Source organism: Schistocerca americana, chromosome X (genome assembly GCF_021461395.2).
Source record: "Schistocerca americana isolate TAMUIC-IGC-003095 chromosome X, iqSchAmer2.1, whole genome shotgun sequence".
In the NCBI taxonomy this organism is placed as follows: domain Eukaryota; kingdom Metazoa; phylum Arthropoda; class Insecta; order Orthoptera; family Acrididae; genus Schistocerca; species Schistocerca americana.
The window spans coordinates 543520154-543544955 of NC_060130.1; the positions used below are offsets into that span (position 1 = coordinate 543520154).

The 24802-nt window shown below is 42.9% G+C and overlaps 1 protein-coding gene across 1 annotated transcript in view; it reads right to left on the reverse strand.

The window, feature by feature from the left end:
- The window catches only part of LOC124555058 (elongation of very long chain fatty acids protein AAEL008004-like), an 81697-nt gene extending 57199 nt beyond the window's left edge, over positions 1 to 24498 (reverse strand). Inside the window, exon 1 of the mRNA XM_047128833.1 lies at positions 24462 to 24498. The gene's annotated coding sequence lies outside the window, so the exon portion shown is untranslated. The remainder of the gene's footprint in view (positions 1 to 24461) is intronic.
- Positions 24499 to 24802: the final 304 nt, after the last annotated feature.

Genomic DNA, 24802 nt, shown 5'->3' on the forward strand with positions numbered 1-24802 from the left:
TCTATTGTAACTGAAAATTTTCATCTTCTTTATTACCCAAACATGCTTCATCTAGACCGATCATAGGTATTAAATTCTACTATGCCGGCCTTAGTGGCCGAGCGGTTCTAGGCGCTACAGTCTGGAGCCGCGCGACCGCTACGGTCGCAGGTTCGAATCCTGCCTCGGGCATGGATGTGTGTGTTGTCCTTTGGTTAGTTAGGTTTAAGTAGTTCTAAGTTCTAGGGGACTGATGACCACAGTAGTTAAGTCCCATAGTGCTCAGAGCCATTTGAGCCCAGTAAATTCTACAAACGTATTTTAAAAGTATATATTGTAAAAAGCAGTAATAATGGCATAGAGCTTCCATACGTTCAGAACAGATATTTCTGAGCATAATCATACCCATACCCACTGAAGTCTGCAGTATTAAAAAATTGCCATAGTTTAACAGACGCACAAATATGTATATTTTTCCAATTGGATATTTCTATATCCGTTTTTTGTAGAGCCCACTGAAGATACCTGATATGACCAGAGTTAATATTAACAAGTAAAAATAAATTTATCTGTTGCGAAATACGACTGTTTATTAAAAGACATCCTTGCGCTCTCGGTGGCTTCTTGTTGCATTTGGGTACGCTATGTTATATTTCTTGAATGCGTATCATTACAGCTGTTCACATCTCTTAGATGATGCAGATTTTCACGCCAACATTGACACTTCAGTATGCTTATGGCTTTATAAGCGGTATGTGACCAACAAGACCGTCCTGATAAAATTATAGACTCGGCGTAACAATGATATCTTCATTAAAAATTGCTCATCTGTCCGGTAAAAAGAAAATACCTTTAATACCTTAGTGTTGACAGGGTCTTTGACGTTAGACTATCTCCAGCACCTACTGTATTACCATTATCACTAGTGCCACTATGCAATTTGCGAAGCACATTTACCTTAATTATGATGAATGCGTTTTTCGCTTTCATCCACGTGGTCGTGGTGGTCGTCAAGATTCGGAGCTTGTTTTTCAAACGGCTACTCAACATCCTGCCGACAGTGAGTTCGTTAGAAGTGGAAAAGTCGTTATGTCTCCGTCTAATGGCTATCGCCGTGGAGGTCCTGCGCTCGATTACCACGCCAGAGTTTTCCGCGGGGAACTGCCAGGGATGGGCTATTTTAGATTCGTGAGACGAACTGAATCACTGTTTTAAATAAACAGTCACACTGATCGGAATATCTCCCAACTGGCGACGGTTCACAAGGTTGTTTCGGGGAGTGAACCTCACGATCCCACTTTTTTCTCTCTGTAATAGCTGGCTTTGTGCAGAAAAAAATGATATTTGCTACGAAGAAATCAATGGTATTCCTCGGTTTGTTTACACGTTTCATACGTTAATCTAAAAAGAGCAGGTCTGTCAAGTCTAATAAAAAATAAACAATATGCAACTTCAGTTGCAACAAAAATGAACTCTAAAGCTGAAATGCTATGTTGCGTGCGAAACACGAGGTTCCCAGGCAGAATTCACAAAGCATGGGATGAACTGTGCAAGCACAAATGAGCCGTGCGACGGTTGTGTGTAGTGACCGCACAGCTGTCCTCGTAGTTTTTTCCGCGTGTACTCATGTTCGTGGCGATATCATGCGTTCGCTGAATCCGGCGCACCAGACGGACGGCCAGAGACGCTCTACGTGTACTGACTGAAGAAAAAGAATTATTTCTATTGAGACAGGATCGTGCAGTGATAATATTAAGGCATGAATTGAAACCTGGAGTTCTCAGCAAGATGTAACTTACGATACGTAGATACTACGGTACCTACTAATTTTAAATCTTGTAGCTTTTTTTAAAGTCATGGCTAGGTATTTCATCAGAAGGCAAAAAACCATTTCCTAGATGATAAATTTTCGGCCGTACAGTCATGCTGATCACTAAATTGTTCTGCTCAGTATTTAGTCGATTGGCCAAGTCACCTTCATTAGGTGATGCTAGCAAAAGCCCTTCAGATTTGTCTCAGACTGATCAAATGTTTGCTATTAGGGCAGCTGACGAGAAGTGAAAGCAACATCAGTGACACTCTCTACTGAAGCAACAAATTAAATCAGTTGTCGCCGAACTCCGTCAGGAGAATAATAGTGAAATGTGATACGACAAGGCTATCACTGAGGCGCAGACTCCTAAGTTTCTGAGATGTCGGTGTAAAGGATGTATAAGACACAACAGAGATGAAGGCCTCAATTTGTATTAAAATCAAATAGTTCAAATGGCTCTGAGCACTATGGGACTTAACATCTGAGGTCATCAGTCCCCTAGAACTTAGAACTACTTAAACCTAACTAACCTAAGGACATCACACGCATCCATGCCCGAGGCAGGATTCGAACCTGCGACCGTAGCAGCCGCGTGGTTCTGGACTGAAGCGCCTAGAACCGCCCGGCCACAGCGGCCGGCCCAATTTGTATTAGACTTAGTATCAAGTATCGAATTTGTGGATTCACTTAGGTCGTCTGATCAATCAGCATTGAAAAACCAAGGGAATGGATTTTCTGAGAAAAACCGTGGAAGACAGACATACATGCAACAGTCAACAGTGGAAGTAGTCGGCATCGGGAATAGTTCTGAATTATCACCTGATATTTGTTTCTAATAGTATGTCCGTCCGTTTGGTGATAAGTCACAGAGCACGGACATAGCTTGCAACACGTAATGAAGACCACTAGGTTCGTTGTGGTGAAAAAAAGGCTGAGTCTGGCCGCGGAAGCACACGTAAATATAACGACTCTGTTGGCCGTTGAAAAGTTGTTGTACTGAAGAGTAGACAGTCGTAAATATATGTTATTTTAATTATAACGGAAGAATCTCAGAAAGATAACTATTGCTTAGAGTTATTACTTCCTTCCTTCTATGACACTGTATCGGACGCTGTATTGAAAAACAAACCAGATGCTGTCCAGTCACGGACAAGCCAGGAGATCGGTCTTCTCAAAGGTCTGATGCACGCCTTGGAGAAGCAAGGGGTAGTATGTAAGCAACAACTACAGTATAGGAGAGTGTTCGCACGGCATTTGAAATGAGCATTGTATTGTCCATTGCTCTCTAAGTGAGCAAGGTTATTACAGGCGGCAATGTTGTAGTACTCAAAGCAACTTTGGTGCTGAACCATTTTCTTCTACACATTATATTCTTTCTCTTATCTGTATAGAAGGAGTAGTAGGGATGGTAGTGGTGTCACTAGAGTTGTCAGATGATCCATTCTGTAAATATCATCACTTTGAGATTGTCGATGTACTACTAATGGGATTGACAAGCGTTGACACGAAACTTAAGTGTTTTGGCACACTATGCTAATGGCAGTGTTATCCAAATTATTCAATTTTGAGCTTTCCTTGTTAATGTTTCGTCACCGAACGCATTCTGATGTATGCTAACAACGCCGGCCGGAGTGGCCGTGCGGTTATAGGCGCTACAGTCTGGAACCGCGTGACCGCTACGATCGCAGGTTCGAATCCTGCCTCGGGCGTGGATGTGTGTGCTGTCCTTAGGTTAGTTAGGTTTAAGTAGTTCTAAGTTCTAGGGACTGATGACCACAGCAGTTAAGTCCCATAGTGCTCAGAGCCATTTGAACCATATGCTAACAACTTTTACGTGTGTGTTTGTCGCCTCCATTAAAGGCGTTTATTCCCGTCTTACGTTTGAAATCATAAACATCATACTGTGCACATTAAGCACTGCAAGGAGCGAAATGACTCCTCGTCGAAAGATCGTACCTCTGCCCCTCATCTCGCAAGACAGACCGATTCTGTTGGCAAGTTGTTGATTTGGGGAGCAAGAGCACACACGAGAATCTAGAGAAGGGTGCTCCGGCAGAGCCCGCGGGCGGTCTCATAGGGAAAACAAATGCGGTACGCGGAGCGGCTGCTGAGTGGGCCTGCGCGCTGTGTTTAGCCCGTCGCGTGGCGAGGCTCGCTAATGCCGCAGTACGCATTGTCGGCACGCACGAGGCCGCTGCCGCTGCCGCCCACGGCGCTTATCGTACGCTGGCCGCTCTTGTTTCTGTGCCGTACACGCGTACCTACACCGTTTGGCAGCGTGCCTGGCCCAGTCCCGGGAATTGTAAACACACTAAAGAGTTTGCTCTTGGAATCCCACCCGTGAGAACCACTTGCAATGGATGCTACTACTGACTGCTAACGTATAGCTGGAATTTGTTCGCCTCGATGATTCACTGAAACTCGTCTTTAACCTCTAGATTCCCCTTCTCAGGTTGAGCCTCAGTTGACACTAGCTGCAACAATCTGTAGGTCCCTTGGTGTGGCTGAAGGGCACACTCGCGGAGACAATGAAAGATTGGAGGTTGGAATTTCGTGACAAAAAATCGAAATTGCTGGAGATGGAAAACGAGCACATCTTGACAACGATGTGAGCCACCAGTTGTCCGCAGACTTGTTGGACAAGCCATCCGGCGTCGTGTTTAACTAAGGAAAAATTACACTGAGGTGACAAAAGTCACGGGATAGCGATATGGCGGTAGCATCGCGTACAAAAGGTGTAAAAGGTCAGTGCATTGGCGGATCTGTCATTTGTACTCAGGCAGTCATGTGAAAAGTTTTCCGACATGATTATGACTGCACGGCGGGAATTAAATAGATTTTGAACGCGGAATGGTAGTTGGGACTATACGAATAGGACATTTCATTTCGGAAATCTTTAGGGGATTTAATATTCCGAGAGCCGCAGCATCAAGAATGTGCCGAGAATACCAGATTTCAGGCATTACCTCTCACCACGGACAACGCAGTAGCCGACGGCCTTCACGTAGTGACAGAGAGCAGCAGTGTTTGCGTAATGTTGTCACTGCTAAGAGACAAGTAACACTGCGTGAGACAACCGCAGAAATCGATGTGGGACGTATGATGAACGTATCTGTTAGGACTGTTTGGCGAAATCTGACGTTACTGGGCTATGGCAGCAGTGTGGCGCAGATTCCACGAAGCTATGGACGCAAGTTGTCAGCAGGGCACTGTGCAAACTGGTGGTGACTCCATAAGGGTGTGGACTGGTTCACATGGAATGCAAAGGGTCCTTTGGATTTTCGGCTATTTGGAGACAATCTGCAGCCATTCGGCGATGCAACAACGATGGAATTTTTATGGGTGACAATTACCCATGTCACCGGGCCACAATTGTTCGCGATTGGTTCGAAGAGCATTCTGGACAATTCGATCGAATCATTTGGCCACCCAGATCGCCAGACATTAGTCCCATCGAACATTTATGAGACATAATGGAGAGGTCGGTTCGTGCACAAAATCCTGCACTGGCAACACTTTCACGTTATGGACTGCTATAGAGGCAACACGGCTCAGTATTTCTGCAGGGGTTTTCCAATGACTTGCTGAGTCCTTGCCACGACGAATTGCAGAAATCCGCTAGGCAAACGAAGGTCCGACACAATATTAGGAGGTATCCCATGGCTTCGGTCACATCCGTGTAGATCGAGATGTCCGAACAGGAAATTGAGCTCCTGCTATACTGGGCCGTCAGTGACAGTAGTTCCCTGATACAGTTAATTGACCACAATATAAACTATTGAAATTATTATGAGTCTAAGTTCCGAGACGACATTGTCATCGACAACATCCTGAGTCATGACAACGACGGTAAAATATGAGATATGCGGATCTATACGGACAGGTAGACAGGGTGAACCCAAACTACACCGACTTAACTTTGGAGTTTGTTCAGGAATATTTTGTGAGTATTTTGGCACAAGAAACCCCTAGTTTTCGGCGGCTTGTTGCAGAATATTTACATATCGTTTTATTTCTTAACGCTGTGTATCTATGTGTCTGTGATGCACTAAAAATAGCTAGACATAAGTGAAAATGCCGAGGGTGTGCACTGTATGTCTTGTTTGGAAATGAATTTGTGCCATGCACCACTCTATTTGCTGTTGACAAGGGTAATGCCTATATTACTCATTGCCATCCAGACTGGATTCAGTACTACTTGGTTCTGTCTCGGGTTTCTTTTTCCGACAGTGGTAGCTGTACGATAACTGTCATACACAGCAATATGGATAGGTTAACAGATGTGGAGTTGGGCGATGTGCACCTTGTGTATGGGTTCGCTGAATACAGTATAAGCCACACAACAACGCTACAACCAATCAGAGCACTTGTTGCATTATTCTGCGTTTTGTGTTGAACGATTTGATGATGTCATATTACATACCCTTCCACTGTTCTGAAGGTATTTTCACAGAAATAAGGGCAATCAGGTCAACAAACCGAATAAATCATACTTGCATTATTAATCTGTCTGCCCGCATCTCGTGGTCGTGCGGTAGCGTTCTCGCTTCCCACGCCCGGGTTCCCGGGTTCGATTCCCGGCGGGTTCAGGGATTTTCTCTGCCTCGTGATGGCTGGGTGTTGTGTGCTGTCCTTAGGTTAGTTAGGTTTAAGTAGTTCTAAGTTCTAGGGGACTTATGACCACAGCAGTTGACTCCCATAGTGCTCAGAGCCATTTGAACCATTTTAATCTGTCTGTGGAGTTTGGGATAACTCTGCATAGTTGGAGCCAGAGGTAGAAACCAGTCAGCGGCACCAACTACACGAAGATCTACACTGAGATGACAAAAGTCATGGGATACCTCCTAATATCGTGTCGAAACCTTCTTTACCCACAGCAGTACAGCAACTCGACGTGGGTGGACTCCACAAGTTGTACGAAGTCCTCTGCAGAAATCCTGAGCCATGGTGGCTCTATAGCTGTCCCTAATTGCGAAAATGTTACTGGTGTAGGATTTTGTGCGGGAATTGACCCCTCGATTATGTCCCATAAATGTTCGATGAGATTCATGTCTGGCGATCTGGGTGGCCAAATCATTCGCTCGAACTGTCCAGAATGTTCTTCAAACCAATCCCGATCAACTATGGCCCGGTGACATGGTGCACTCTCAACCATAAAAATTCCATTGTTTGGGAACATGACGTCCATAAATGGCTGCAAATAGTCACCAAGTATCCGAACATAACCGTTTACAGTCAATGATCGGTTCAGTTGGACCGGACGACCCAGTCAGTTCCATGTAAACACTACCCACACCATTATGGAGCCTGCACCAGCTTGCACAGTGCCTTGTTAACAACCTGTGTCCATGGCTTCGTGGACTCTGCACCGCACTCAAACTCTATTACCTGCCCTTACCAACTGAAATCGTGACTCGTATTTCCAGGCTACGGTTTTCCAATCGTCTAGTATCCAACAAATATGTTGACGAGCCCAGGAGAGGGGCTGCTGGCGATGTGTGCTGATAGAAAAGGCACTCGCATCAGTAGCCTGCTGCCGTAGCCCATTAACGTTAAATTTCGCAAACTGTCCTTACGGATACATTCATTGTATGTCCCACATTGATTTCTGCTGTTATTTCACGCAGTGTTGCTTATCTGTAAGCACAGAGAACTGTACGCAAACGGCACTGCTCTCCGTCGTCAAGTGAAGGCCGTTGGCCACTGCGTTGTCCCTGGTGAGAGGTAATGCCTGGAATTTGGTATTCTCGGCATTCTCTTGACACTGTGGATCGCAAAATATTGAATTCTCTGATGATTTCCGAAATGGGATATCCAACTCCGTGATGAAAGACTTAATCCCCGTCGTGCGGCCATAACCAAGTCGGAAACCTTTTCACATAAATCATCTGAGTTCAAATGACAGCTCCGCCAATGCACTGCCCTTTTATACCTTGTGTACGCGATACTACCGCCATCTGTATGTGTGCTTATCACTATCCCGTCACTTTTGTGACCTCATTGTATAGGGGAAACAGAATTACGATGAAGCTGCAGATGCATTATGCCTTCCTGTTTTGGAGTCCGACCCTTCTATGTGTAGCTAATCTTCTTTCTCGAAGACTTGGTGAAAGACTGTGTCTGTTAAATACTGTGTGTTCGACAGCTCACGGACTTTCAACACTGCTTCCCCAGCCGGCCAATCTTCTCATTTACACGCTCTCACTAGAAACAAACAAGCAAAATAAAAAAAAACTTGAATAAATATTTGCATTCTTCGTAGTTTTATTGGATATGTGTTGGGTTTCCGGAATCGGAATTTCATTGTTTTGTAAGGATACGACTGTAGGATTCGCTACGAGATTATCATGTTCACCAAACTGAAGGCAAACTTGAAACAGCAAATTTGTGTGTGTGAGAGAGAGAGGGAGAGAGAGAGAGAGAGAGAGAGAGAGGGAGAGGGAGAGATTACGCTCATAACTCGTCTCATAAACAGAAATAAAATTTTTATTCTCCACGAGTGGCTGAGGCGAGATCATCACACTTCTAGGACTCTGTTTGGTTTAAGCAATCTGTAACCATCGAAGTTCCTGTAGAGAAATAACCCCATTATTCATAAAATTATGAGAAAGTGAATTACGAGGGTCGAACCTGGAGGCTATTAGCAAAGAGCTTGCGCTTTCACGTGACTTCTTCCTGTAGCCAGGGTTTCATGCAACAGACTTTATAGGATGCAGAAACGGCATAGTGTTACAGAGCCAGCGACGGTGGATCTGGAACATGGTCGCGTACTCGCCTGATGGTCGTTGCAGCACGCTCCCTTTGTGTTCGTCAGTACCCAGGGTCGGGAGTATATCGGCAGTTCAGCTCCTTGTAAACACTAACGTACTCTAACCCAACAGCCCATCTGTTGCTGGAATTGCAAAAAGATTAAAGACAATGAGGCAGAGCGAGAGGAGGACTGCGATTGAAACAGGCAAACTCTTCCTTCATAGGAACCATCTTTTCTTCTAAAATTTAAACTCTACCTTGTCTTTTACTTTCCGAAGGAGTTTGCTCTGATAACGATCTGCCGTATATTTTTGGGCAACAATGAGAGGGATGTGGAATACCTGTCCAAATTACTGGGCGGGGTATGTCAGTGTGTCAGTGAACAACGAGCTTCGTTTATATGAAAAACTATTTTACTACTTTGATTCTTTAACCTCCCTTGTTTTTATATAAGTTTTTAACAAAATCTTAGGGTTTAATAAGGAAGTTGGGTTGTCATTTACACTCTTTTAAGATCTACATACAGAAATGTAGGTGTTTGTGTATTGAGCAATTTTTTCTGTTTCATTTAAATTTTGGTTCTTTTAACTATACGCGCCTCAAGTGAAGACATCATGAGTGCAAACTACCAAGATTTGTGCCTCCTTAACTCAAAATCAACATAATCTTCAGTGTCATGCGGTTTTCTCAGGCTTGGCTGTGGGTTACACATCATCTTTTACCAAAAGTTTTATCCCCCGCTGTGAAAGTCACTGTCAGAGACTATAAAGATAGATATTTAAATTCGATGGGAAAAATAGGAATAACAGTTAAGCCTCTTCCTCCTGTATTTTACGTAAGCATTGTGCTAATTGCCTTAAAATGTTTTGAAGTTATGACGTTTAGATACGTATTTTTTCTGTCATGGCAATCAATCCCTGCTAAAACAGACGTACAGAGAGTGTTATGAAGTAAATTATTTCACTAACAGTAAGTCTTATTTGGTGAAGCTATTTTCGGTGGCACTATAGGTGACAGTGATAGGTATTGACCGGAATAAATGGAAAATAGGCGATGCAAAGTAACACTCGTCTTTTAAATCTGAAAATCAATAGCTTCACACGTTAGAGAAATATTCTGTTACAAAATAATTGTATCCCCATAGTGTCAGGTGTTTATGTACTGACATAGGCCTTGATGAGATTCATTTGTAGTCTGACTATGTAACACTGAGCACTTGAAACGTTCAATATCTTACGAAATTGACTGGAATTTTCAATACAGAATGACACATAAGTCACTAGCTTTTTCAGTTTGAGTGCCGTATTGTAGAATTCAACAGTGTCTGGGAAAATTGTTGCGTCCTCGGTTTAGCCTACATTCCGTGAAATGAGAGAAAAATGCATTGCATTAGATGTCACAGAACTGCTTTACTGGCACACATCCCTCTAACCTACTTCTTACTGAAAAGTTTGAAAAATTTGTAGCAACCTCATTCAGTGCACATAGTTAAAGCTAGGTTAAGGCGAAACTAACGTCTTGTCTGTCCATGGGAATCCAAATTTCAGACAAGTAACAGGAACTAAGCGTAAATGAAATACAGAAAAGAGTAGCGTGAACAGACGACTTCTTTAGTATATATGCAATTTCGTTGGCATGCTATGAGACAAGGTTGTGACAGTGACGGACTGACCATGCAGACAAGGTACCATCAGCATGCCGAGGGCAAAACGGTCAACAAGACACTACAAACAGACACAAAGGCGGCCACCAAGTCCCGAAAGCTCCGTAGTCGTCGGGGATCGCACTCAACGGATTTATGCCTGACAGTTGCTTGGCAGCGAATCGGCGAGTCGCAAGGACGCGGTTCCTCCGTTTCCTTCGTCCAACGCAAAAACTTACGGGTAGAATAGTCTGGAACTACCCACGAAATGTCCACAGCTTTTACCTTTCTGTAGCAGGTCTACGTGTAAAACTGGTTTTATTCCCTTTGTAAATCCCCGGTAACACCTAGGACTTTTACTTGTCACTTATCACTTATTTTACCTCTGGCAATGTTTTTTAATGTGAAAATTGTCGAGTTACAGCACGTCTCGGTGTCCCCGTTGAAATATAGGTCCCCGTATAACTGGCAGGGTAATTCGGTTCATGTCCACGAAGACCATGCCTAGGAAACCACTGTGGAGTTCGAATTAACCTTCGGGTCGATGACAGCTTTAATTTTACTAAACTGCACTATCAGTTCCTGTTTGGAGAATCGAACGGTACCATAGTTCTAACGAATTCCGTATACTTTTTTGTCAACTAATCATCAAACATGCTTCATGCAGTTTCTTTTAGTTCTTTTAGACACAATCGTAGCATGTATTTATCGTGACCAGATTCAGCAACTCATCATCCATCTGCAGAACCCCAATTCCTACGCAGAATACTGCAAATTAAAAGTCCGCGACATTCGATGTCAAATTCAAAAATATCCTTAATTTATAATAAACACTGATTTCTGGTGCTAGTTTCTAAGACACAATATTACCAATTTTATGTTTCCCTCTTTGCTGATACGAACTGTTTAATGGACACTCAGACAGAAGACGGAGAATAACCAGCCAGTGTAGAAAACAGATAATCTGCTTCTAAATCGTAAATGTCTAGTGATTGCGATATGCACTAAAATAAAATTGAATTTAGCGTAGTACTACACTCTAGGTAGTGTGTGAATTTCAGATTTTTCGATATGAAATGGATAAAAATATGGCTTGAAAAGGATATAAAATATTTTGGATAGGAAACTGTGACAATACTTACGTTACAGATAAGCATGATGTAAACTGAAGTCTGAGAGGGATATCTCTTCGCCTCTAGCGAAGCTTGTGCGACAAGCAGCAGGCAATAAATTTTTGATATCTTTCTGAAACACCATAGATTCTTCAAGAGATATATTTTTCAGAACTAAGCCCAACGAAAAATGTAGCGGGTGAAAAAAAGCTTCTCAGTCTAGTACTCAGCGTCTATAACGACGTTTAGCCTTTGTCACTATTATGCACTGAGCAAGACAGTACACAGAACTTGCAATCAGGGGGAATCCCCTACTATCGTATACATTTAGATTTTTAGTGAAACACACAGGAGATTGCCAGAAAAATCGTTCCAAGCGTCCACGATCTATTCCTGCAGTTATCGTTATCCAACTGAGCTATCACTCCGTGCTTACTAACCTAATTGTTGACGGCGCGCTTTACGGCAACTTTCCTATCGTAATTTTCGAATCGTTAAGCGGCAAGGACACATCTCTCTCTCTTTTCTTTCCATCCCTCCTGAGGAACAAGTGGTCTTAGGGTAACTTCTGCAGTGTGGCCTACATCTCATTGTACAAAACTGTTTCGGACAGTGAGAGTAATCAACCTTGGCAGATGGACAGAACGGGAAGCTGTAGGGAAAGGGGCAAGGACAGCTACAGCGGCTGCTGGTGAAGTGGTCGGCGCACCTCTGGCCTTGCGACCTCCGGGGCCTACAAGGAAGGATAGCTACAGCCACCACCCAAGGTGTTCCGGTGCGGTTTTCTTCCGGCTCTGCAGCTCACTTGCCTTCGCCATGTCAGAGAAAAGCCACAGCAGCTAATATGCAAGGTGTTTTTTTTCGTGTATTTAACATATTATTGTTTGCACGGCAGCTATTTCCACATTCCATGAGGGGATGAAGTTCATTACAAATAAAATAATTCTGATGAGTTACTCATTTAAAGTCTGTAACTGATTAAGGGGACAAACAGAGATCAGATATTCTTTTGCTCAGGGAGTTTACCATTTATAGTGTAAACTTTATTGAGGACAAATCTGTGCGAGTTTACAGCATGTAAGTTACAAGCTGCATTCGTTTCCTATTAAACTGTCTGTATATTATATGCCCTATGCGGAAATGAGACCGAGACACAAACTAGAGAGGACCTGTGTGACAGACCATCCATTGTCAATTCAGCGTGCCGTATCTGCGCATTTACGTCATTCTAGAAAGATGCGTTTAGCGTAATACGCTTCTCGGCTTGCTGTTACACTATACCGCGAAACTCTCTGAATTTATTACACGCCTGACATACGTTAGAGATTTGATTACGTTATACACATACAAACACATCTCTCTTCACTTAACTCCTCGAAGACTGAATTTCATGTTTAGAACTTTTACAGATACGGTCTACTTATTAAAGTGATCGAAGGCCTAGAGGACATTCCTACACTCTTCTTGTTCGGGGGGGAGGGTGGGTGTTCATCGGTTTTCTGAGTGGTTTAATGCAGTCTTCAAGACTTTCTTTCCTGTGCCAGTCTCTTCATCTAAGAGTAGCTGTTCACCAAACCTCCTAAATTATTCGTTCTATGTGTTTTAGTCACTATCTTCCAGTACAGTACTACTCCCACTAGTACCGTGGCAGTTATTCCCTGATGCATAACAGATGTCTCATAATTTTGTCCCTTGTTCTAGTCATTATTTTCAGCGTACTCTTGTCCTCACTGGTTCTGAGGACAACATCCTCATTTCTCACTTTATAAGGCTATCTATTTTTCAATAGATATTTTACTAGCACTACAACTCAAAACTCTTCGCTTGTCTTCGTTTTGGTTTCCCACAGTCTATGATCCACTTCCATACAACGCTGTGCTCCAAACGTACAGTCTCATAAATTGGTCCCTCAAATTAAGGCCTATGCTGGACACTGGTAGACTTACACTGACAGAAAAAAATCACAACACCAAGATGGAGATGTACGACATAACAGAAAGTTGGTAGGCGTGTTTCTACATCTGAAAGGTGACGTCTGTTCAGTCGCGCAAGAGAGGCGCTAGTAGCGCCACTATGAGCATGCAAATCAGGTTTGCTTTAAATACACGTTGTAACAAATGTGAGTGGTTGTTACCTTTGAGACTGGACGCGGTGAGTTGAAGCTGGTCAAGAATGTGTTTAAGGGGAGAAAGACGCCATTATAAACACCTCACTGGGTTTGAACGAGATCGTGTAAGGCGGCTACGAGAAGTTGGATCTTCCATTTGCGATATTGCAGAAAGACTTGGCAGGAATGTAGTCACTGTACATGCACGGTCGCAAGAAGACCGGGCTCCGGATGGCCACGTGGCACTACCGAGAAGGAAGACCATCTTGTTCGGCGTATGGCCCTCGCGTATTTTACTGCATCTGCACCAGCAATGTGAACAGCTGCTGTCATCACAGTGACATAACGAGTGACACAACGAACTGTCATAAATCGGTTAAAGGACAGCTCCGAGCCAGACGCCCTATAGCGTGCATTCCAGTGACCCCAAACCACGGCCATTTGCGACTTCAGTGGTGTCAAGCGAGAGTTCATTGGAGGGCAGCATGGAGGTCTGTTGTGTTTTCTGATGAAAGCTGGTTCTGCCTCGGTGCCAGTGATGGCCGTGTGTGTTGGAAGGAGGCCAGTTGAGGGCCTGCAAGCAACCTGTCCACATGCTAGACACACTGCACCTACACCTAGAGCTATGGTCTGGTATGCGATTTCGTATGACGGCAGGAGCACTCTCATGTTTATCTCACGCACCCTGACTGCAAATTTGTACGTCAGCCTGGTGATTCGACGTGTTATGCTGCCAATCATAAACATGGTTCCAGATGGTGTTTTCCAACAAGATAACGCTCCTCGATATACCGCTGTTGTAACTCTATGTGCCGGCCACTTGGGCCGAGCGGTTCTAGGCGCTTCAGTCCGGAACCGCGCTGCTGCTACTGTCGCAGGCTCGAATCCTGCCTCGGGCATGGATGTGTGTAATGTCCCTAGGTTAGTTAGGTTTAAGTAGTTCTAAGTCTAGGGGACTGATGACGTCAGATGTTAAGTCCCATAGTGCTTAGAGCCATTTGAACCATAACTCAATATGCTCGACTGAGTGCTGACATGTAGCCTTGGCCTGCTCGATCACTAGATCTGTCTCCAGTTGCGCACATATGGGACATCTTCGGACGACAGCTCCAGCGTCATCCACAAAAAGCACCGACCGTACCTGCATTGGCCGACCGAGTGCAACGGGCGTGGAACTCCATCCCACAAATTGATATCCGGCACGCGTACAACATGTCCGTGGACGTTTGCATGCTTGCATTCAACATTTTAGCTGTTACACTGGTTGTTAATGTACCAGCATTTCACATTTGCACTGCCATATCTCGTGCTTCCATCAAGCTGTCATCTTTAAATGTTAATCACTTAAATATGCTACCTAGACAAATGCGCTCCAGAAATTTCATTCCCCTAAATTAATAATTTTTTGGCATTGCGATTTTTTTCGTCAGTGTGTTTTACTGTGGGATGCTCTCTTTGCTTTCGCCAGTGTACTTCTTATATCCTCCGTGATGCGTAATTTTGCTTGCAAGGTAGCAAAGTTTCTTCACTTTGTCTACTTCATGGTCCTCAATGTTAATCTTAAAACCATCGCTAATCTCATTTCTGCTACTCTTCATTAGTTTCATCTACCTATAACGGCTAACAGAACTGAAATAAATCGGACTACGCTGATCAGTGTAGTCCTCGATTATTCATAATAAGCGCTTTATACGTAGAACGTCAGTCCTTCATATCTTATCCCACTTCTTATAACGATGGTTTTTGAAAGCAGCTGTCAAGATTTTTCTAAAGTACTGTACCGAAACCATTGTATAGATGTTAAACTCAGAACACTCGTCGATAGGCGACGGTGTGTTCTCCTTCTTTGTGTCGGGCAAGGAGCTCGTGATACAATGCGGGTGGTCTGTGAACCCTGGAAGCGTAGGCTGGGTATGTCCTTGGCCCCATACTGTGCGAGGTGCGAGAGAGCGGTCGTCGCCGCCCACTGCTAAACAATCTGGCCATCACCTCCGCAGGGAAACATGATGCCACGATTCGCTCACCACGTCGGTCGGTTCCAGCCGCAAAGGGGTGGTTCACCGGCACCATATCTCTAGACGTGTTCGATAAGTGAGGTGTTGCTTCCCAAAACCGGTCTGCAACCTTTACTTTCCCTTCTGACGGATGCCCCCGTAACTCTCGGTTTCTGCTCGGCGACCTCAGAGGCTGCGACGCGTTGTCGTAATCCTGGACCGCAGCCCTGAGCTCCAGCGCGTTGCCAACCTTGGCTGCCATTATGCCGCTTTCTCATAGAACATTCGATGTTGAAATCCTGATGGTGGGCTTATTCAGTTTGTACTTGGTATAAACGTCTATAAAACACTGAACGTAAATATTCCGGCAATAGCACGTCAATAATCGGTGACGTAATATTGAGTCTACGTTCTTACCTACGAATTACTTTAAAGTGAGTGACAGTGTGTACTTCTTCCTGTTCCACATGCCGGTACCGGTATGAACATTTCTTCCTGTGCCTATCGTGGATATAGCGTAGGAACAAGATTGCATATATGTCTGTGAACTGTTGTTATCCAAATATTATTTTTAGGATCTCTACAGATGCAATATGTAGTGGTTGAAGAGTACTGACAGATTCTGTCCTGAAACCTGGTCCTTGCAACATTTTACGAGATAAGAGACGTCTTCCTTCAAGTGGCCGACACGATTTCTGTCGCAGTATCCCGGGAGGCAAATAATCCAGTGACCATTCGCGTTCTCCTCCTTTATATAAAGTCTGAATCAGTGGTAATCCAGTCTGCTATGGATACTACACACTTGAGCCTTTTGTAAGAGCCAAATCAAAATCGGTTTCTTTTTTGCCTCCGAGGTGCTAAACATTGAGTTAATATCAAGTTTTTAATATTCTTTGCAATAAATGCAACCCCTAGAGGAAATTATTCTCACTTAACCTCAGCGCAAACATTTTTTGTAATCGCCTGTGTTTCAAAATACATATTTGCCACACTTAGTACGTTTACGTTTCGCGTGAAATAGAGTTCTCCGCAGGTCATTCGACGCTCCAATAAGTCGAGAATAATTGTGTATCAAATTTTTAAGAAATAAATTTAAAAAATAGGAGTGAAGACGTAAATCAACACTCTGGTTGAGTGCTGGCACAAAGAACGCAAGGATGATGAATTTAATTCCATCAACTAGAACGCAATGCTTAAAAGTTCCTGCGTTGAATATACAGGTAAACTGCCATATTGTTAGGTTTTACTCCAGCGAAGGAGAGTACTGTTTTCGATTTGCACGACTATTGCTTGTGTAATTAATCATGTAATTTTGGTAGTAGGTGACAATCATAAGCAGAAGAAAAGCTGCACATTTTTCATGGGATAACAAGAAGAATATTGCCACTTTTCTCGTCCGAGGTAATGGAAAATACATTTGACTACTTTAGCACAGTTAGGTGTTACCCAGTGTCATGCACTAATGCCAATCCTAACGTGTATTATCTGTATCAAGGAGTATTCAGCTTATGTTACCGTAATGTCTGATGTAGTTTCTGTTTTAGTTAATATTTTCTGAAATTGTGAACAGATGAATATCGTATAACTTTGTGGAAAACTGTGGATCGTAGCACTAATGTTCAGCGGCTTAACTTCTTGTAAGTCAGCACTAAGTGTTCTGCCAACAATAGCGATAGTGAGCAACAGTACTAGTCGATATCGGACAAAAGTATGGAGGTAAGCACTTACACTGGCACAAGATGTAAAAATTCAGAAGTCGCTCATTTTGTTAATCGGAAATAACAGAAAACCTAAAATAACATGAGTGGCCCAAGATTCAGTCAAGAACTCGACCTTTTACAACAGATGTTCTGGCCTGGTTACCATTTCTCACTACTGTTGTTCCCAGTCAGGAATGGATAACACGAATCTGTATTTTCTAAACAATGGCTTAATAAATATTTCCGTTTATATATTAAGATATTGGATAGGGACTGAGACAAGACCATCCACACAGACCAGTATTCTGTTGACTGTTGGTCAAATTGTGTTGATCACAATGTGTCATTGCACGACGTCCCTCAGAAATGCGCAAGTCAGTCGACTGCAGACAGGGCAAGGGTGATCACGTCTAATGTATGTGATAAGGTACGCTGTGGTTTTGCAGCTGGAATCGACGCGGAGCTAAAAGCCTTGGGATTTGCCTGTGCGGTTAAGTGAAAGACAGATTCATTCCTTTATTTATCCCATAATGTCATAGAGAAAGGAAAAAGTAAAAGAAAAATATTAAAGAAAATAATCATCGTTTGGTAAACTTGCTGCTAATGCCTCACTGTGTATGATCGTTTTCTCATTCAGTGAGGACATTGTCATGAATGTTCTACATATAGCGCAACTCTGTTGTCTCCTGGACTACTGAGTTTGCTTTCGTATTTTTTATGTTTTTCGAACGATAAGGAAGTGTCTGAAGTCCTGCATAAAGAGTAATGTTAAAAGAGACGTAACACTAGTCGATATTTGACAAAGAGCAGAGAAGAAACTAGATGTGTCGTACTGAAGAACCATTCACCCAAAATGAATTAATGTAATCAAGAAAAATAAAAATAAATATAAATTATCCTAAAAGTTAACTTAGCCAGATGGAGGTCAGAATCACGTTTCTTTAGATTAGAGTTAGATTGTCTCTGAGTGAATAGTCTCGATTATGAGGAAGTACACAGCATCAATGTTCTGGTTTAAGAGATGTAGTCCCGAATATTGAGATCTACCAGCTGAAACCGTTCGATGCTAGTCGAGAGACCACTGTAGTGAGAAAATCACTCGTATATGTGTAACGAAGGATTCTTGAGAATGCAACCGAACGTGGCGAGGCTATGTTCATGAGGACCGATATTCAACCACTCGTACGTCCTTTTTATTTGGACCTTTTCCATTTTTGCCAATGACTTCAGGCACATGTCAGACTGGATCCTCCAATGAAGCTACAATAATTGTGTTGCAGTTCTCCGACCACGTGAGTCTAGGGTCCATCTTCAATGATTACGACATGGGTTGCAAATTAAGAACGTCCTTATCTTCTCCCTTGGTCTGCTGAGCTATTTTTCTGCCTCTAATGATGTGGTTGTCAAAGGTGCGACGAAGTCTTACAAAACGCATATTAACGTTCCATAAATATTTCTACCCATTTTTACTGATGAAAAAAAAACGTCGTTATACATAAAAGCGTATCTCTTACATGATTTTTCACGTAAAAAGTCTAGCAATCGTGTTGCATTCCCACTATAATTTAACATATTCATCACTGTCCTCATATTGCCCAATTTGAACGTTCTATATTTCCTCTTACCACTAAAAATGGTTCAAATGGCTCTGAGCACTATGGGACTTAACTGCTGGGGTCATCAGTCCCCTAGAACGTAGAACTACTTAAACCCAACTAACCTAAGGACATCACACACATCCATGCCCGAGGCAGGATTCGAACCTGCGACCGTAGTGGTCTCGCGGTTCCAGACTGCAGCGCCTAGAACCGCACAGCCACTACGGCCGGCTTTTTATATCCTTTTAATTTCATTTATCTACCCTTACTGCCAGGTTGTATTTTATTCTCTCTTCATGCCAGCTTATCACAGTTTGGAAAATCAGATACATAGATCTATGTCTTTCATAATTCGAGATTAGACAGTTGTTTCATTTACCACCAAGAACGTATATTCGGAGTTGTAACCCTGCAGTGTAGTTGTTTCAGAGAGCTTCAATAGCTACGAATTCTGTCGACAATGAATGTGCATATTCCAGAACTAGGCGCAGAGTTTCTCCGACTGCGTCCTGAGTCGGTGAAACACTACGTTTCGTGCTGGGAACATATGTTACGAAACGGGAAGCTCCGTTCTATGGCTATTCTAGAAGCGGTATGGCCAGCCGTTAGATTCTTGATCGCAGTTAACAGTTCTCTGATTAGTGCGCTACCCCGCTACACACGTTTTTAGTTCAATACTTCAGTTATGCACCCCTGAGACCACACAGAGCTATAGATTTATAAGGATTGATTCCGTGCATAGGAAGCGCACAAATTCATTTGAATCGATGTTGAAGGAGTTTTGCTGTTCGAGAAAGTTCAATTTATGTAACAGGGGATATGATAGTGTGAGTATATTTTTTCCATGATTTCACTAAATCAATTAAGGACAAGAATGAGCTCTTAAAAGGCAATTCCTTTCTCCCTATTTGTTCCTTCTGGGTTGCTGTTCCACCGTTAATGATTGAGATACTGACGCGACGTTAAATTATTATCTTCCTTTTTTGACATTTAAATACAGTTTCTTCATATCTGCACTAGGAAATGTTTATTTATCGCATTGGTGAATAATACCTTTCGCGTTTCCAATACGTCGCATAAAGTCCAAGTATATATGGATAGAACCTCTGAAACAGCTGGAACATAAATATTTCACAAGGTAATAACGTGTACATATTTACGATGTTCAGAAAGTTGTTACTCAACGGTTTTGGAACCGAGAAAGTTATATATGAAGCTATTCATACTAAAATTATTAGCTGTACAAAGTATATTCCGTCAACTACACATTTGGAAGATCTAATGTTACATGTGGTACTTTAAGTAAGGTGTTGTTTAGTGCCGCGCGGGATTAGCCGCGCGCTCTAAGGCGCTGCAGTCATGGACTGTGCGGCTGGTCCCGGCGGAGGTTCGAGTCCTCCCTCGGGCATGGGTGTGTGTGTTTGTCCTTAGGATAATTTGGATTAAGTAGTGTGTAAGCTTAGGGACTGATGACCTTAGCAGTTAAGTCCCATAAGATTTCACACACATTTGAACATTTTTTTGTTGTTGTTTAGTTATGTTACTCAGTGGCCTGTGACGAGTAGTACATCGGGAAGACGAGGTTCTGCTTAATCATTATTCACCAAAGATAATTATTTCGGTGTTCGAACGCTTAAATGAAGAGAAGACTTACAAATCCGATGGTAATTCAATATCTAGTGACGTAGTCAGTAGCTCGTTTGGCACAGATGCAGACATCTTAACAATTCTATGTTGATATAGGTTACATGTATGTGCTGGGAACGACCTGCTGAATTGATCAAAAGAAATATCCATTGAAGCCAAGATCGCTGGATCGCTGAACGAGGCGCAGTAGCTTGGAGCGTATTTCATAATACGTAAACTTCGGTCCAGACTAATGCTAATCGAGGGGGGCGGAGGGGAGGGGGTGGCATTGAATAAAGTCTTTGGATCCTATTGAGAGCTCTCTAGCTCGCGTAACTATCTGAGTAACTTTTTTTTTCCTGCTAAAAATCAGGCTATCTAAATTCAGAAGTGTGCTTCTGTTTTCGTAACCCGAAAAAAATTTCAGAACCCTTTAAGTCTCGCTAGAAACACTTTGAAACGTAGAGGAAGCTTTTCGGCATTACACGCATGAGCTATATAGAATTGATAAAAATAAATTTCTTTTGAAGCCAAGATCGCTGACTAATACTTTCATTTCGCGATGATCGGTTTCGACAGAAGCTTGCTGTCATCATCTGATCTTCGGAAATTTAAAGCCCGTACATATCATTCACACAGCGGGAATCACATTAGTGGAATGTCTTCCCGCTATGTGACTGATATGTAAGCACTTTACATTTCCGAAGATCAGATGATGACAGCAAGCTTCTGTCGAAACCGATCATCGCGAAATGAAAGTATTAGTCAGCGATCTTGGCTTCAAAAGAAATTTATTTTTATCACTTCTATATAGCTCATGCGTGTAAAGCCGAAAAGCTTCCTCTACGTTTCAAAGTGTTTCTAGCGAGACTTAAAGGGTTCTGAAATTTTTTCGGGTTACGAAAACAGAAGCACACTTCTGAATTTAGCTAGCCTGATTTATAGCAGGAAAAAAAAGTTACTCAGATAGTTATGCGAGCTAGAGAGCCCTCAATAGGATCCAAAGACTTTATTCAATGCCACCCCCTCCCCTCCGCCCCCCTCGATTAGCATTAGTCTGGAACGAAGTTTACGTATTATGAAATACGCTCCAAGCTACTGCGCCTCGTTCATTTCAGGACTGTGACATATTTGTGTGCTCGCTATGATAAGACAAAATTTGCGTAAAAAACAGGAAAAGAAATATGGCCGAAGAGTTGGTGACCAGGGGAACTCTGAGGTCAAGCCGCTCGCCCAAGGCTAGTGTGCTTCGCGGGTGCGGCAAACATGTGCTTGGAACGGACCGTGACCAATGTAAACATTTCAGCCGCAGGTGCTTCAGCCTCTCTCAAGCTGATGAACTAATGATTTTTACTGAGTGGAAACTTGGGCGAGTGAAGGAAAATTCCGTTCAAGTTTCCTTTGTGTTCCTAGTTGAAAGTCATACTACAGAAATAGGCGATCGAGGCTTATTACGCTAGATTTAAGGGACTTACACAGAGCTTTTAATTGCTTAAATTTCCAGGAAACATTCATATTAATTGCGATTAATAGTTGTTCATGAGGTGTTTGAGCTCACTTTACGTACAGTAATATAATGTGAACTTTCCATGATGGTAAACAGTAGCTGACATGCCATTAGAATATGGTGAAAATGTATTTCCGCAACACTGTTTATAGCATGCTATTAAATTTCTTAAGTCTGAGAGGAAACTTCTTATCATTGCAGCTCCCTTTCTTTCTGCTGCGATTATGGACCATTTTCACATTTACGGCGTAGTTTATACGCGGACGAAGTTACGCAGCCATTCTTTATGTCAAAGAACATTAGCAATTATACTCAGTGCTTCCTGGACTGCCTGTGAAGAGAAGCCAGCAAACCACAAACGATGAGCTTCCAGCATTGATAATACACTTCCAAAGCTAGGGTTGTGTGATTGTCTTACCTGTTGTGACGTAGGAACTCACTGGCCGATGGAGTAGTACATTTCCGAAACTTCACATTACGTATCTTCTTAACGTAGATCGTTGTGATAACAAATGAACGTGAGAGAAGTGAATATTTCAGAAAAAATGAGGAGCATGTGGCGCAGCAAGAAGGGGCAGAATGTAAGTGTCGCCGAAACCGTACAAGGTAATCCCAGTTGCCCGAACAGCTGTAACACGTGCAGAACAAGGCTTCTCAGTTACGGCGGGGAAGCATTAATGACCCTATCCTCTGCTCTCATGCCGAACTTCTCTTGTTTCGAAACACGTTCCAGGCTCACGTATGAAATGGAAATTTTAAGAGGTCACACGCCTCGAAACATGAAGAGTAAAGCAAAAGCGGACACATGCTGGTATGTATTGGTGGCTAGAAGAGAGACATACACAAACACACGCTCGCAGAGGCTGGTACCTATTCCGTTAGGCTCCGTTAGCGATGTTCTCCCTGTGGGCAGCACGGAACTGCTCCGGGTAGATTGACCTTCGGGCACTCATTGTAATCGTCTCTCGTGGAATACCTGATGTAAATCTAAATCAACACAGAGATGCTGGTGCCGAGGTATGTTACATTCCAGGCAAAATTGCTGGGTAGCTATTTAAAAAAATTGCTTCTAAGCACGCTGTGTTTTAAAGTTCATATTTTGTGTGGATACTGTTGTTTCCTATCAATATTGTTACTTACTATAATATTTGTGAGTATTCCTCAGAAAAAGCCCTGTCCAATACACTTCAATTTGCAGTCCATGAAGCCTTCCGGCGGTATATGTTTTTATTTATAACGAATACCACAAGGTTAGGTTTAGCTAATATGCATACCAGAATGTCTTAGAGAACAAAATCACGGACATCTGAACATGGAGATTCTGTAAAGACGCTTAGATAGTTGCATGGCACTTATATAAAGCAATGGGAAATGCCAATAAAGAAAACTAAACAATATTTATGAGATGCATTTATTTGATGTAGCGCATAGCTTTCTTTTGTTCAGTTCTTTACTTTGTACTAGGAAAGCATTGAGAAAGATATATTGGGTCGCATAAAATTACCAGACTATCTTCTGACTGCAGCTCTAAGCTCTAGCGCACTTTTTATTGGCGTCGTTAGACATGGCACAGGTATCACGCAATACTTTGTTTCCACTGCTGGGATTACTAGTCTTACAGAATATCGACAGAGTACCTGTAGAGTCTCTTCAATTGTATTTAATGAAGTAAGGAAAAGCACTGATTTGACAGATATAGCTTAAAAAACTCTACCATCGAACTAGGTATTTGTTAAAGTGCTGACAAAGAACGAAATAAAATTAATAACTTCCACAAACCAATGTCTGTTGGGACCCTTCCCTCTTGTTCAATGGCCGGCCGAAGTGGCCGTGCGGTTAAAGGCGCTGCAGTCTGGAACCGCAAGACCGCTACGGTCGCAGGTTCGAATCCTGCCTCGGGCATGGATGTTTGTGATGTCCTTAGGTTAGTTAGGTTTAACTAGTTCTAAGTTCTCGGGGACTAATGACCTCAGCAGTTGAGTCCCATAGTGCTCAGAGCCATTTGAACCATTTGAACCCTTGTTCAATGGCGCCTTCAAGAAGAATAAAGCGATTCATCATCTTTGTAATTTCTTTTTACACTAAACAGTTGATTCCGTTCCTCTCCGACAAATAATAATAGCAAGTGAAACAAAGGAAGCTGTCCCTGCGTGGATAAGAGTTCTTTTTTTAAATTTTTTAAGGCAAATGTATACAGGGCAACGAGAAATTACCAGTCTTCTGGCTCGAATCGCAAGCACTAGCGTTGTATCAAGTACGGAAAAGTACGATTCCATTAAGATTTTTCGAGTAATATTTTCCGTTTCCACAGTTAGCATTGTTAACTTGACAGAATACCTGTATACTGTTTGTAGAGTCTTTACAGCTAGAATGGATGAGGCATTGTAAAGTGTAGATCCATAGGCTTAACCACTGGGAGTTACCTAAATCACAACCACAGGATAAAGAAATTGATTAACTGGAGACACGTACTGACACTTGGGACATTGTCACTGTATTCAGTGTGTCATCATCGCCTACAATTCACCACATGATCTTCGTAACTCTGCTGTTGTAATGAACACTTTAGAATCCATTTCCATACAGAAAACTAAAACACGTCATTGCGAGAGAGGACCGGTAGCGCGCCTTACCTGCGTGCCTGGTGAGTGCTTGGTGGCTGGCGGCAGACGGCAGGCGGACTGAGCGGCGCGCAGCCAGCGCTCGCTATATAGGCGCCCCTGCCGGCTGCCGGCTGGCGGGGAGTGACTCGCTGACGTAAATCCGCTGCACCAACCAGCTGGAAATGCCCATGCCGGCCGCACACTCCGCCTTCCGACCGTTCTGGAAAAAAAGATGCGCTCCTCTGTTAGTCTTAACTTGTGGTACATACTGGCACCGAGTACTGAACACTAAAATTCCATCTCTTTATCAAGAGAACTCTTGTTCCTTCCCTACTTCATACATGTCTCCTTATTGTTACGTTCGTACTGCT